Source organism: Alexandromys fortis, unplaced genomic scaffold (assembly GCF_014885135.2).
Source record: "Alexandromys fortis isolate MF-2015 unplaced genomic scaffold, M_Fortis_MF-2015_v1.1 scaffold_48, whole genome shotgun sequence".
Classification (NCBI taxonomy): domain Eukaryota; kingdom Metazoa; phylum Chordata; class Mammalia; order Rodentia; family Cricetidae; genus Alexandromys; species Alexandromys fortis.
Genome location: NW_026067947.1, coordinates 9,132,388 through 9,148,414, shown reverse-complemented (window position 1 = coordinate 9,148,414; position 16,027 = coordinate 9,132,388).

Here is a 16,027-nt window from a genome sequence, read left to right as displayed (position 1 = left end):
AGTGAGATCTGGTTATAAATTAAAAGTATAGGCCTTACAGAAGTTAAGGCCTGACATTATTATTAAAACATGTTTTATTTTCCTGAAAAACTAACACCATTATTTTCATAGATCTATTGTTGTGTTTATTTTCCTATTTCTTATTTTATAAAGAAGTAACCTTGATTAGTAATGAGATAACGACTGGCTGATTTATTTTCTAAAGACATATTTTTAAAGATTTATTTCATGTTTATCTGCATATATGTGTATCTTTGTGTAACCTTTACATGCAGGTACCCATGGAGTCCAGAAGAGAGTGACAGAACCATTGGAACTGGAGTTATTTGCTGTTGTGCCTGAGCAATGTAAATAGAAGGAGTCCTTTATAGGATCCTCAAGGGCCCATAAGTATTGAGCCATCTCTCTAGAGTCAAGATATTTTATTTAATGTTTGATTAAACTATGTAAGAATTTTTTTTTTTTTTTTTTTTTTTTTTTTTTNTTTTAGTTTTTTGAGACAGGGTTTCTCTGTAGCTTTGGAGCCTGTCCTGGCACTTGCTCTTGTAGACCAGGCTGGCCAAGAACTCACAGAGATCCGCCTGCCTCTGCCTCCCAAGTGCTGGGATTAAAGGCGTGCGCCACCACTGCCCGGCATAAGAAACTTTTAATATGCAATTTCAGAGGAGATTTAAGCTCACAGCAAGATGAAACGAAGTATGGTGGTTCCATATAATAACTCTTTCCACACATATACATTCTTTTTCATTATCTGCATCCTACAGTGTGGGTGATTCCTTTGTTATAAACAATGAACTCACATAAATATGTCTTTATTCCATGCAGTTCATTGTTATTATCCAGAATTCCTTCAGTATAAAAATCTATGAGTTTTGACAAGCTTACTGGTATTGCAAAGTAACCACTCTCATATCCTATAATAGGTTTTCATTTTACTGAACATGCCTGTGTTGTGTTTACTTCTATGAATTTCCTACAACACCTGACAATATCTGATCTTTTTATAGTTCTTGTCTTCTCTGGAATATCATGTATATAGCGTCACAAAGAATGTAGAAAATCTGTGTTACCTCTTATCATTCAGATACAGCATCTGAGGAATCTTCAGTGCATTCTGTATCCTTGGTGTCTCATTGTTTTATAGTTTAATATCAATCTATTGCCTGAATGTTCTAAGGTTATCTTTTCATTTTCTTTCTGAACAGCCATCTTGATTTCTTTCAAGACTTGCCAAATATGCTATAGTTCCTATACTTTTCATGTACACTTTGGTGGGGGAACATTTTTTTTAAACCAACTGTGTTGATACCAAGATATATCATATATAATATTTAAATTTTTTAATTTAAAATATATATTTGCATACAAAATACATACAGATAGCATTATATGGACTTCACACACTGTATACATATACATATATGCAGCAATAATAATTACTGAAATAAAAAACACCACAAACTTGAAAGAGTGTGGAGAGGAGTACATATGAGTGTTTGAATAAAACAGAGGAAGGAAAACTATAATTAAATTATAATCTCAAATAAAAATCAATAGCAAAGATACTTATATTAGGGTGTTTTATTGAGATGAAGTCCTCTCTTTATACAGTTTTTGATAATATTCTAAAATAATTATTAAGTATTTTATTAGGCATTTTAAAAAGATTTTTTAGTTTAGTTTACACATATGTGATTATTTATGTCTGTGTATCACACAATGCCCTCAGAGAATAGAAGAGGGGATCAGATTTCTTAGAACTAGAATTGCAGATGTGTGTGAGCCACCATTTGAACCCTGAAAGTCAAACCAGTGCTCTTAACTGCACTGCTAAGCCATCTCTCCAGCCTGACAATAGATTTTTACAGATGTTCTTCTTTTATAATATTGTCATTTTATCTTTCTTCTGTAGCCTATTTATCTTATTATAATTACTGATCCGTGAATTGTTACATATCTAGAATGTATCTAGATTAGGCTACTGCATAACTTATTTGATTTATTTTTTTTTCCTTTAATTTGTTTTAGTTAAAATTTTTGCATCTGTATTCATGAGAAGTTTTAGTTGGCATGGATTCCTTTCTTATAATGTGTTTATTCAGTTTTGAAGTGAGACTAACACTGGCTTCTTGAAATTAGTAAGTGTCAATTAGCAGTTTCATCACTGCAACAAATATCCGAGAGAGAAAAATTATCATGTTTAGCTAATGATTTCAGTAGACAGTGGGCTGGATACTCTACTGTGGTCCTAATGTGAGGCAGAACATTACAGTGGCAGAAGGGTATGGCAGAGACTGTTTACCTAACTTAGGTTGGAACACAGATAGAAAACGAGTCTCTGCAGTAACAGGCTTTTTCTTTCCTTTCAACTTTCTTATAGTCCCAGACTCTTCCTAGAGGATCCCTTCCTCTTCCTCATCATGTCATGTGATAATTGAAGTCTCTGAAAAACAGTATCATAGGCACAGATATAAATATGTTATAATAATCGATTTGACATTTCCAAGGTCAGTCACTTGAAAATCAATATTAACCATCGAATATCTTTGAAGCCTTTTAAACTTGACACACTAACCCATTTGTAGTGGTTTTGAATGCTTGGCCACCAAGGAGTGGCACTCTTTGGAAGGATTAAGATGTGAGACCTCAGTTTCACAAGCCCAAACTAAACAGAGTCTCTTTCTACCTATGGATCAGAATACTGGTCTTAGTCACTACTCAAGCATCTGCCTGTATTCCGCAATGGTTCCTGCCATGATGATAATGGATTAAACTTCTGAAGCTAAAAACAATTGTCAGTTATGTGTGTTCTTTTATAAAGGTTATCTTGATCATGCGGCCCCTTCACAGCAATAGAACAGTGGTAAATACACCATCTGTTTGAAATATGACTAGCCACCTCCGACTCTTCTAAATCTCATGTTCATCTCATATATGAATATACCACATTGTGCACCATAAAAAAACCATGAAACTTCAAATCTAAGCATGCAGTTTATATCTATAATCCCAAAAATTTGAGTCACTGAAGCAGACTGTTGTTATAAGTTTGAGGCAAACTTGGATTATATAACTAGTTTGTGACTAGCCTGTTCCAAAACTCTCCCCCAAATAAAAAGAAAAAAAAAACTTGATTAGTGAAATAAATGTTCTCATAGTACAAAGAAGTTAAATTATATATTGATAACAAAAGCAGAATTGTGGACTATGAGGATAGATCATTGGGTAGAGGTGCTAAAGACATAAATAACCTAGGTCAACACAAGCTCCCAAAGTCTTAAAGGACAGAATCCTTTGCAGAGACTTTCCCTCTGACTTCCACATGAGTGTGGAATATGTGTGACTGCATACACACATGCCAACACTTATACACACTACCACCACCACAATAATAATAATAACAACTAAATATTGTGAGACCTCAAGATCCTTTGCTATTAAAAGGCACTATTCTACATAATGCTTAGTTCAAAGAAGTAGTCTTGAATAAATTACTAGCTTTTACTTTAGTGAGGTAGTTTGTTGCTATAAGGTCTTCAAGGTTCTTGACCCCTTTCTTATTATGTTCTATGTACATCTTAGACAGATATTGTTAAATTGCTTGAGATGTCTGAATTTAACACAGTTTAATCTAGTTGCTTTTAGTTGTGGACAGCATGGACTATATTTTTATATAACTTTATTTTTAATCAATTTGGGTCTTTAAAGTGGGTTTCCTGTAGACAAGCTATATTTAGGTTGCTTTTGTCTCCTTTCTTTAGTTATACATCTGTTCTTAACCCTTCTGGAAATTATTGTCCCACATATAGCTCATAATATACATTTACAACTAATCTGGGATTCCTTTAAATAACAGTAGACTGCTTCACAGGAAGAGTGGATTCCTTGCAATAATGAAAAAAATTATATTTTCTTTCCTGTCCTCCTCTCTTTCTCCCTCTCTTACTTTTTTTTCATCAATGTTCTCATTAATATATGATACAGATAATCTAAGTTAACAAATGTGTTATTATTTAAAATAAACTGGTGTGTGAAGCTTTATTTAAAAAGAGCAACATTTTACATTTTATTTTATATTCATTAATTGATTCTGTTATTTACATTTATTTATTCATTCATTTATTTATTTGAGCTTTTGTATGAATGGGGTCATGTGTGCTATGGCATGAGTATGGAAGCCAGAGATTAACTTTCATTAAATTTTTCTTCCACCTCATGCGTTCCAGGGGTTGATATCAGGCTTTAGCAGTAAGTACTCTTCCCATTGAGACACTCTTTTGGTTCCTAGTGAGTCTTTCTATATGGTTCTTCCTTTTTTCATAGAGTTACTTTCTGACTGTGTTAACATTCTTCAAATAAGCAAATTTATTACAACTGATTATAGTTACATCTGTTTTTTACATATGCTCTTCTATCTATGAGTTACATATAAGTATATAAATAGAAGAGTCTCTTGATCTCTAACCTGGAAGATATATATGAAGACAACATATTGATGCAATTTCGATCTTAGTACTAAAATTTGAAACTATAGAAATGTCTTGTTTGAGTTCTAGTACCTGTCTTTGGGCCTCATAATTAATAATGATGTTCTAACCCAAGCACAAAAAAGGGCCACTGTTTCCCCTGATGTCCCTGCCATCACTCAGGAAAATTCAAACAGCAAGTCTTCTACACTTCTGTTCAGTCAAACATTCAAAAGATTGGATAACACCTACCAGCATTGTCAGAAACTATATTTTTTTTACTTTGTCTATGTGTTTAAATGGTAATTTAATATAAAATGCACAAACTGACATAATTCAGAGATAACATTTAGCTACATCTGGATACCTCATTATCCATTTACAAATAATATTAACTATCACCTTTAACATTCAAACAGATAGAAAATTACATGATCTCTACTATCAAACATATACCCATATTGAATTGACTCCCCTACTACTCCATTGTCAACTTGGTTAATATCACCCCTGTTTCTATAATTACATGAAAATTCCAACTAAAGCTTCTGGTTCCATCTTATTCTCCATCAAGATAGAATTTCTATTTCAAGATGTGACTCATAGCATGTCATTCCCTGACCTAAGCATTCCAGTGATTCCCATCTTCTATAATCTTAAGCCAATGAACTTATACAGACCCATAGCCCCACACATGATTTTATCCTTCAACAATACTAGATTTGATTTGCACTTTCCCTTCAGTTTCATCCTAATTTGCCTTCTGGATTTTCTTTAAAGATTTTAGGTGTCCATCATCTGACTAGATTTGATTTGCTGCCATTTCTGATTGATTTTTCAACTAGTGTCTTCTCTCATTTCCCTTGTGTCTTTCAGAAGATTCTATCTTTTCAGGAAAGTCTTAGAGATCATGCTTTTGCAATTTAATTCCTTCAGCTAACATTCCCTTTCTATCTTTCTAGCTATATTTTTTAGTACTTAATACCTATTAAAATAGGCTATATCTTCCTTATTTTCTATATTATTTCTGTGAAATTTAGCCTCCTTAAATATAGTACATATGCCCTTTAAACAAAATTTTCTATTCAATCTCTAATACTTAGCATATGTTTGGCATCTGTCTAGTCAAAAGTATATATAAACAGAAGGTAAGTAGTATCCTTTAAGAAATGTCTCAGACAGCTTTAATATTCATTAATTCATATATCAAACTACCTTCACAAGAGCAATGGAGGAAAGGTGAGAAAACATCACAACCAAGTTTTATTACAGTAAAATGAACACCATATTGAAGAATGCTGAACATAAAATGTTTTGAAGTATCATCTTTCCCTATTCTCCACCATCCCATCTTCAACATTAGATATCAGAGGGTTGGGGAGAAAAAAACTGTTGGAGAGCAGAGCATCAAAGCCACCACATGTCATGACCTTGAAAGCCTTGGCCCACCACATTGAGACTCATGAGAAGACGGAGGCCTCTTTCCTAGAGCAAAAGTCACAGTCAGAGCCTTTAAACTCACCTTGTTTTCAAACAAATACTTGAATGGTACATAACTGAATTTTGACCTGTGTTAGTGCCAGCCTTAGGGTAAGCTAGTGCATATACATGTTTTTATTCCATGTGCTGATGGTCGCTATGGATAGGTACTTCTAATATAACCCAGATCAGCATCACTTTTGGTTAAGAGTGCATTGCCTGTACCAAGGTAACTCTTTAAATAGCATAGCCATTTTCAGGTCACTCATTACTGAGTTTCAGGACCTATGTCAGTGGAGTTGACATATTCACCCAGCATTCCTGCTAGCTCTAGACTATGCCTGGGTTTATCCACAGGACTATGATCATATTTTCAGCTGTAAAACTCAAGTTTGAACTGGTTTTAAGTCTGCTTTGCTGGTTAAGGGATCATTAATCTCAGGCAACATACCATGGCACAAGATTATTTACTTACAATAGCACAGGCACAGGCCTTTGCCTTAGAACTCTGTTGAGTTGGAAATGTTTAACTTGGAAATATATTAATTTAACACTTCCTAAAGATAGTGATTAGACACTTGAATTGACATACTATCAAGCAGAGACAGTCCTACTTATCGGTCTTTAGTCCCACTCTTCACTATGAAAGTTGCTTGTAGTATACTTTGTGTCTTAGTATGGGTTCCTATTGCTATGATATAACACCATGGACATAAGAAACTTGGACATAAAAGAGTATTTCACTTTACAATTCCAGGTAACTGTCAATTTCTGAGGAAAGTCAAAGTAAAATCTCAAGCAGGGAAGGAAATTAAGGGTAGAACTGAAGAAGAAGGCATGGAGGAATGGTAGCTACAGGCTTGCTCCACCTGATTTCTCATGGCACCCAGGACAGTCAGCCTAGATGCAGTGCTTCCCAAAGTAAGCTGTAGCCTATCATATCAATCATAAATCAGGAAATTGCATCTAAGGGGGGGCATTTTCTCAATCAGGGTGCCTTCTTACAAATGACTCCAGATTCCATTCGATTGGCCTGAAAATAGCTAGAACACTTGGACACATGGCCATCTAAATTGTAGGCAAGCCAGTTAATTTTGATTCTACTCTATTGTGATGCTAGTCTTGCCAGGCAATGAGCTCGGGTTGTAACAGATCTGTGACACTACTGGTATGTATGGCACATCATAAAATTCTGCAACTGGTTCTTCAAAATCAATCCTGCCTTGAAATAGGTATAATTTTGTAGTGTTTGACTATAAGTTGGTGACTATAGTATGGCTTCTGAACCCACTCCAGCTGCAGCAAGAGGCTCAGGAGAATACACTAAGTTTGTAAATGTGTTTTATTACTGATAAAAATGTATAGATACAATTTTGGAACACACAGGAATAGTCCTCTAGTACTAGAACAAAGACATACGTACCAATGGAAATCTCTCTGTAAATGTAACATTAGCTTGCCATGTAGTATAATGAAACTGTCCACAGAATCAGAGAAAATAAACTGTTTAGAATGTGTGGAGTGACAGAAACAAACAAAGCTGATTACAAAGAGTGTATATCAAGGTTCAAGAGCGCTTAGGTGGCCTCACTTACATACAATAGAATTCAAATCAAAAGATGTAAAGATATAAGGAAAGGCATGAAATGCTACTTGACGTGGCAATTTGACTAAATGAATAATTTAAATATGGACACACCTAATACCAAAGCTTCCAAATTAAAAAGAAAAGAATTGTTTAAAGTAAATAGAGGGGCAACAAACACTACATCTAAACTTACTGAGACGTGTTGAAATTTATGAAGATTGCATCTTTCCTGGATTACATCCTTAGCCAGTTTAAGTCTGAGTCTGCCAAGAACACAGAACATCTAAAGTAGACACCAACCTTCTGTTGCATTTTAACTTCTACATACCTTGAGCAAATGTACATTAGAGGCACAAAATTATACTAATGGTGAGGGCCAACTTCCTTCTCCATTTATTCTTCTTAGAAACTCATCCCATCAAAAAATGCCCAAAATCTTTGCTACAACTTGATTTTTCCAAGAGAAGACAATTATTTCTCTTCTAATTTTCATGATAGTTACTTTTGTCAGAAATTAAAATAAAACACACGTTTTACTTCTGCTCCTGAGAAGCTATGTGCAGCTAGTCACTATGAATTTGCACCTCTATGTGCAAATGAGTTTGGCAAAAACTAATTGCACTAATAGCATTTTAAATTCTAACAGGTATATTAAATGTGGTTCTGTGCTAAGATTGCCTGGCCATAAATCAGACAAATTCACAATTTAGAAAGGTGGTGACTGTAATAATTTACATAAGACTGTTGTTGAAAATGATAATTTTAATTCAAGTTACTCAAACGAACTGTTAAATTGTTCTCACATATGTTTTTACCTTTTCTGCAGAAATAGTTTGATGAGTTTTAGCTTCTGTGTCTGAATGGCTATGGTTTTATGTTTAGTGTTTGTTGACCTCTCTCCAGAACAAAAACAATTTTGTGTGTTGTAGAGAAAACACCTGTACCATTCATCTAATGCTGGCATGCCCTCCATGTAGCATATGATCTAAACAAGCAGCTTCTATTGCCTGGGAGACTTCAATTTGGAATATAACTTTAATTTTAGTTTCTCTATAATCTTGTGAAAATTACATAAACTATCTAAGTCTCATATGTTTATTATTTATAAACTGGAAAGAGGACACCTGAGGCATCAGCTATTATAAGTTATTATTATTATTAAAAATGCATATAAATAAATATATCTTATATTTCTATGAGATAATGCTTTTGTACCACTGTAGGATTTGTCACTCATATTGGTTTAATAAAATAATAATTGGCCAGTAGCCAGAAAGGAAATATAGACAGGGCAATCAAACAAGGAGAATTCTGGGAAAATGAAAGGCACAAATATAGTCACCAGACAAATGCAGAGGAAGCAAGATGAGAACGTCTCACTTGCAGCGCACTGCAACACTATCTGCGTTCCAAATACAGCTCGCAAGCTTCGGGCAAGGGGCTGGAGGTTGAGAAAACACAAACACACACAGAGACAGACAGACACATGGACATCTAATCACTGGTACAAAGCCCTTTTTTAATAGCATCATGGAGGCTTAAATACCCAGCAGTCAATGGCCAACAGGTGAAAATCTCACCCTCTGATTTTCTAGGGAAGGCATAGCTTTTAGTAACTACAATTAGAAGGCTCTAGCAGGGAAGAACAGCTGAAGTCCAGGACTCCAATTGGTCCCAACACTCACTGACAAAAAGTACCAAGCCATGTGTCTAAATAGGTAAGAATAATACGTTAAGTTGTAAGAGCTAGTTAAAAATAAGCCTGAACTTATAGACTAAACAATTTATAATTAAAATAAACTTCTGTGTTTCTTTGGGACTGAATGGCTGCAAGACTGGGCAGAACAGAAACTTCTGTCTACAGTATATAACTTGGCACATCGCTACAGAAATATGTCATGTTTTTATTTTTTCCAGTTAATGAGAACAAAAAATAGAGCACACCATAAAGCATGCAAAATAATTCATGTATTTCCATAGAGGGTGGTAAGGAATACTGGGCAAAATTGAAATATTGAGTTTAACAAATGGAATAGTGAAGTATATAGAATGATAGTCTCCTAAATGTATCCATAACATAATAATATTTTCTGTTTTCTGAGAATATGCTATGGAATATGGCTATTAACATGTGCCAGATTAAGTTAAACTTTTTTATCAATTTTCCTTAAGATATACTAATTTTCCATCACTACCAAGATGGATCTATATCAACACAATGTCCTTATATGGAGAAGTGAGTTAAGGGTTACATGAGAGAATGTACAATCACACAATCATTTGTAGCTCTGAGGTTAGAATGGTATCCCTCATCAAAGAATGTAGGTGGCTTTTAAAATGCACAAATACACAGAAAATAAATTTTTCTCTCGAATCTCCAGAAAGCAAAGAAGCCTTGACAATGTATTGATTTCAGTCCAGTGAGACCTATTACAGACTTCATACCAAAAGCATCATAGGATAACAAATTTGGTTTGTTTAAAATCACAGATTCTGTGTGGGACTTGATTATAAGAAATAAGATTCCAATATAAAAAAACTCATATCATGATATTAGCAGTCCATAAAGATTATGATGTCACCAAAACTAAAATTAAGAAAGTGAGTATACCCCTCATTTTTAGCTGGGAAGAGGAATTTTCTTAAAAAAATGCATGTGATGTGTTTGATTACATAAATGTGAAGCTTTTATTACACAATGGAGACTTCAAAAATCCAAGTGATCCATTTTTCATAGACACGCTGAGCTGCATTTTTTCCTCGTTACCATGTGATATTAGTACTGAAGATCTGGACTGTATCATGGGCATAGAAAATATTGTATGTTTTAAGGTTTCATACTTACATTTCCCGTCAACCTCAAGGTAGAAATAAAAGTATCATTCATAGGAAGGAAGACTTTTTTTTCAGTGGCAAGTTGATATTTTCATCACCTTTTATTTTATTTTGTAAGCTCCCAAATTCTAGTTCTGCCTCTTATGTAATGACAAAGCTCACACATGCTAAGTTGCATTCTTCTGTCACTATTACCTGAATAAGTTACTGTGCTAGCACAAGTTGTTATATATTACCCTTGTGCTTTGCAGAGCCTTTACCTTCAAAAGATGGATGCTATATCTGTTTCTCTCCCTGCCAAAGGAAGCACATACATTTTGACTTAGTGAAGTAGCATCTAACCTATTTACCATGACACATTATTCATTGTGATGAAACAGAAACATAACACTCCACTTAAGTATGTTTTGATGATGAGTATATTTTAGTTCACTGCAGAAGTGAAAAACTGTACCCTATATGCAATGTGGCAAAGGACATCAAAGGTGATATGTATGTTTGTTAAACTGAAAAAGAAGAAGTATAAAGGCTGTGCAGTGTGCTAAAGAAATCTGTAAGACTATTTGATTCCAGTTTTATATAAAAAAAAAACAGATGGGATTGCATTTGAAAGGAGACCACAGGATTACACAGAAAGAGTTGATTTTTTTTTTGACACAGTTTTATGTACCCAGTATGGCCAGTCTTGAACTTAATATGGAACGAAGAATAACCTTGTGCTTAGGAACTGATCTCTAGAATGTTGAGATAATAGATGTGTGCCACTGCATCCAGTTTAACATGATGCTAAGGATATAATCCATCACATTAGGTAAGTTGGTGTTAAAGTAGCCACATTCTCCCCCAGTTTTGCATTTTTTTTTCATTCTTGTACTATATGAGTTAAACAGTATTAAGCCTGAATATTTAATTTCTAGATATTATATCTGTATACAGTTCAGTCATCACAGAGGCATGTCTTTTAGGATAAGAACATTTCCCTAGCAAACAGTGTGTTGTCTGGCCACTGGCAGAAAGTATTGATCATTCTAATTTTTCTGATTATGATAATGGCTGCAACAGGGGAGACTTGAGTGATTTTTTTTTAGGTATGGCCATCTCACGGCTCTAAAGTTCACACTCATAATTAGTCTTGCATACCTAAATCAGTTGTATTATCTATATTTCATCTTGAATAAAGAAAAGGAAACACCAACACAGCTAACACATATTATATGCTTCTCCTCCCAAAATCGACGTTACTACCAAGAACTTCTATCAGCATTTAACACCGAGATTTAAGCAGTCCTACTATTTCATGGATATCCATAGATATTGTTTACTCTTTGCAAGCAGTGACAGTTATTTTTGTTATAGACAAGGAAGCAAGGCTTAGTATGTTTGAACACCATATTGGTATCCAGTTGCATAATACAATGTCCAGGATACATTGTTCCTAGCAGACATAATTCAGGTAATGTCTACTGTTTTCAGTAAACCATATTTACAGACTGAGATGAGGTAGTTTTTAAGTGTTTAGAAGAGGTTGTTCAAGACCAGTGACACATCTATGAAGTGTTATATTCATTATATTGTATCTTTCAGATTTCTTCCACTTGACATTTTTCCTTCTTTATATATTACTCCTTAATGAAGACTGGACATAAGTAAAGACTTCCATAACAGAAATCCAACAATTACTTATGCATTACAACACAGTATATACACATGATAAGGGCAATGAATACAATAAGCCATAAATCCGAGAAAGCAATATAAGAGGTGTGCAGAGTATGAAGACCCTATAGAGTATTTCAAATATTTCTAATTTTCACCAGCACACCTATAAGTCTGTAGTCCTAAAGCGGGATCCAATAATTGTGACTGTAAACCGAGACCTATGTCCTAATTGCCTTTTGCTTTCTACATACAATGAATAGTGTTTTCTCAGATTTTCAGCACTAGTTCAATCTCACATTAGTTGCTTCCAGAATCTTCCCTTCATTCTTTGCATAATAATCTCTAACAGAGGCTTCTATCCTTCCCCATTGGCATATTTTAATCAGTCATTTGACCAGGCACTTTCCTATTGGCTTTCATCCAACAGGGTGTACAGTGAGAGATCAGTTCTAATTAAATTTTGAAACAATGCCATTAGTGCCCTGTGCCATGGACAGTTTTTGTGTGGGTTTCTATGAGTAAGATGATGGTAGTATTGCATTATATCTCTCCTTAAATAGAGACATTGTGAAAATTCTAAATCACTTGTGAAGAGAACTATAATTCCACAAGGCCGAAGATAACTGGGATTATTGAAATGGCTAATGCTCCTAAAGAGCTTCCTGACATAAACTACCATTTGCTTTTTCTCATAACGCTTCATGCGCTCTACAGGTCCTCAACTCAAAGAGATTTATACCCAGACTTCGTCACATTCATATTTGAGCTAGGTTCTCTCTCCTTTTGTATTTTGATCATGTTTGTGTTTCTTGAGCTTTCTTGTTAGCATATATAGAGTAGCCTACACAGTCTGTTTTGAAGAAGTGAACACACGATATGCTTGTCAATATGACTGGTTGGAAAATCTATGATTAAAAGTTATGTTCCTCATTACTATGGAAAATCAAAGTGGAAACAATGCTTACTGACCGTTTTTTGGGAAACAATTTCTTGCTCATTAGTTCCTGTGATCTTTCTTAAAAACAAAGCTGTAAATTGCCACATGCCAGTAAGATGGCAACATGCAGAGCAATTTGTATTTATGCCCAAAGATCCCATTACTCATTTTTCTTTTAAATGAGTTTCTAAGAGTTTCTACCTGAAGGAGTGCTAAGGCTGGTAATTATTTTAGAATGGATTGAGCTTGTATTTGACAGAGCAAAACTTACTTGTTCTTGAGCTGACAGATAACTATCAATACTGTTCATTTTCTCAAGGATAATGGTCGGAACACGTAAGCCACAAAATCAATAACATGAATGATTATTTGCCAGTGAAATCAATGGATGTGAGCCCTAATAAGTGTGTCCATCATGAATGAAAAAACATTATGGTAATGAATGCATGCTGAAAGAAGCCTCAGTTTATCAACAGGTAGGTCAGATTAGCTCAGTCACACACAAAGCTTCTGTCTGCTCTAGCTGAATAAAATAGAGCTGAAATGAAAATACATTTCTGAGAAAACAAAGAGTTGGCTCCTATCCCTTAGCAGCCAAGAAATCTTCTCTACTCTCTTAGAAAGGATAGCATGACATACTGTCAGTAGAATGCGATATGACATTTGAGAGCAGGCTGCTTGCCTGGATTGTGGTTTCACCCAGGATTGTGAAATACTTCCATGGAGGGCTGTGTTTTCCACAACAGGAAGAAACACTAGATACAGAAAAACAATTCCGAGTCCAATAGGAATAATGTTACAATTTAATCACCACGTTTGTCCAAAAGCAAAGGATTTCAAGGACGTCTCATAAACAGTCCCTTGAAATACATATACATTTTAGGTCATGCTGTATGAGCTTCAGTCTCAGTGTTACAAAGAAGTTCAGCATGTTAATCTGCTCCAGGCTTATTGATAAGGTAAAAATAAAGTCTAACTACTTTGTTTTTAGAAGCAACATCTTGACTTGTCTGTGCATAGCATCTGCTGGATGGATGTAAGGGGAGGGGAGGATGCACTACATTAATGAATAAGGAAAATGTCAGTAGACCTTGCAGGACTGGAATCATGACGGCAGGAAAAAGAACAATAAAAATGTGGCCTTTCCAAATGTACTGTCATGATCTAGATTGACCTACCAACATTTTTGGCCTGATGTCATTGGCATCAAGATCTACTTGACTTATAATGAGGACAGCTAGGATTGACCTACTAAAGACCATAATGGAATATGAGCCAGAGGCAAATCAGAGGTCTTGACTTAGCCTGGCAATATGCCTATTTCCTGAAATAACCTACTGCTTTCCTGCAAGTCTGGGACTATTGGTGACAACAATAACTATTAATGAGTATAATGTATCAGGTTTAAAAGTATCACTAGTCCGTGGGTGGTCTTTCTTTAATCTAGATGACCAGAGCCAAATTTGCACAAATACAGATGGGAGATACACCTGCAGTTGTAAAAGCTAAATGACAAAGTGATATAAGTGTTTTCATTCTTTTAATGAAGGTAGAGAAATATAACCTGATTATCTCATGAAATAACCTTTAGTTGTGAGTATATTTTAAGAAAAGGTTGATGAAGCTGGTGTGACAAAGAGGTCATATTATTCTCAGATGACCTTCCTGAAAGGAAATGTCAACTCTGTAGTCTAAATATTTAACCATCTGTTTATTTACTCATATTCATCATTGAACAAAATCTGATTCTTAAATTTCAAACTTGATATCCTCCCGTTAAGCCATTTTAACTATATCTTTAACCAGGATTAGCTTACTATCAAGGAAATATTAATAATCAATAAATACAATAAATATAAACTCTCAGCCCTATTTTGGAATCTGTAGACTCTAATCACCAATTTCTTCCATTAGTAAAATATAATTTTTTATTAAGTTTTGGGTTTCAAACAGGCAACATGGTAAGTTGACCAGAAGCATTTTGGAAAGGCATTTTCTAGCTAGATCATAAATTGCCCCCAAATTACATTCACGAATCTTTTCATGCCATGTTCCCACTGTTCCTTCCCAGTGAAAAATGGCACAATTACAACATACCATGAATATCTTATACATGTTGATAAATAATATCTAATCATTGCACTCTTGGGTGTCTGGGGTCTCGATTCATTAGATTAAAAATTACACTAGCATCAAATATTTTCTTGATTCCTGTCTGTTTTCTAGGTGATTGGAATCATAACTATTAGCTGGATGATGCTCATAAATACTTATTAAGTGATAGAAAATAAATGAATACAACTGGGTAAATTAATCATTTTACTTAGTGTGAAATTATAGTGTCATGAGTTACTAGCTTAATGTCGTAAGTAAAATACATAGACAAATATATTACATTTTATATATACGATGAAAATTTGCACCGGAAAATCTGAAATTTCAAGTTTAAGCAGATTGAAATTGATTCAATAAGAAATATATAAAATAGTTAAATTTTTAAGGAATTTAGAGATCATCTTGTGATCATAAGCAGGTTAGGAAAGCACTGTGTTACTACTCACTTATAGGCCCAGTTTACTGTGTGGAAATTCTAACATGGATGGAGGGAGGGACTTCAGCCCTTCACAGAGAACTTCAAGCAACTAAGGAATGCTGAAACAGAAATAGTTCTACCCAGAGAAGACAACGTCAATTGGTTTTCCAATATCCAATGGATAACTCTGAGAACATACATGACGAGTAGCATTAAAAAGACTTTGCATATTGTGTTCATTATATAGAAATACACAAACATATGTATACCCACATGCATATATGTTTGCAACAAAAGTTAATGAATTAAGAACACATACATTTGAAAAGGGAGCAAGGAGGGGCATATGGGAAGCTTTGGGGAGAAGAGGGAAAAGGGAAATTATTACATTACATTATTATCTTTTTTATAAGGAAATTGTAGAAGAAGCTGCAGGCTGCGTTCCTGCCACCCCAGCTCCCGGTCGCTTGGCTAGCTTATGCCCCGAAATAATTACATAGAAACTGTATTCTTTTCAACACTGCTTGGCC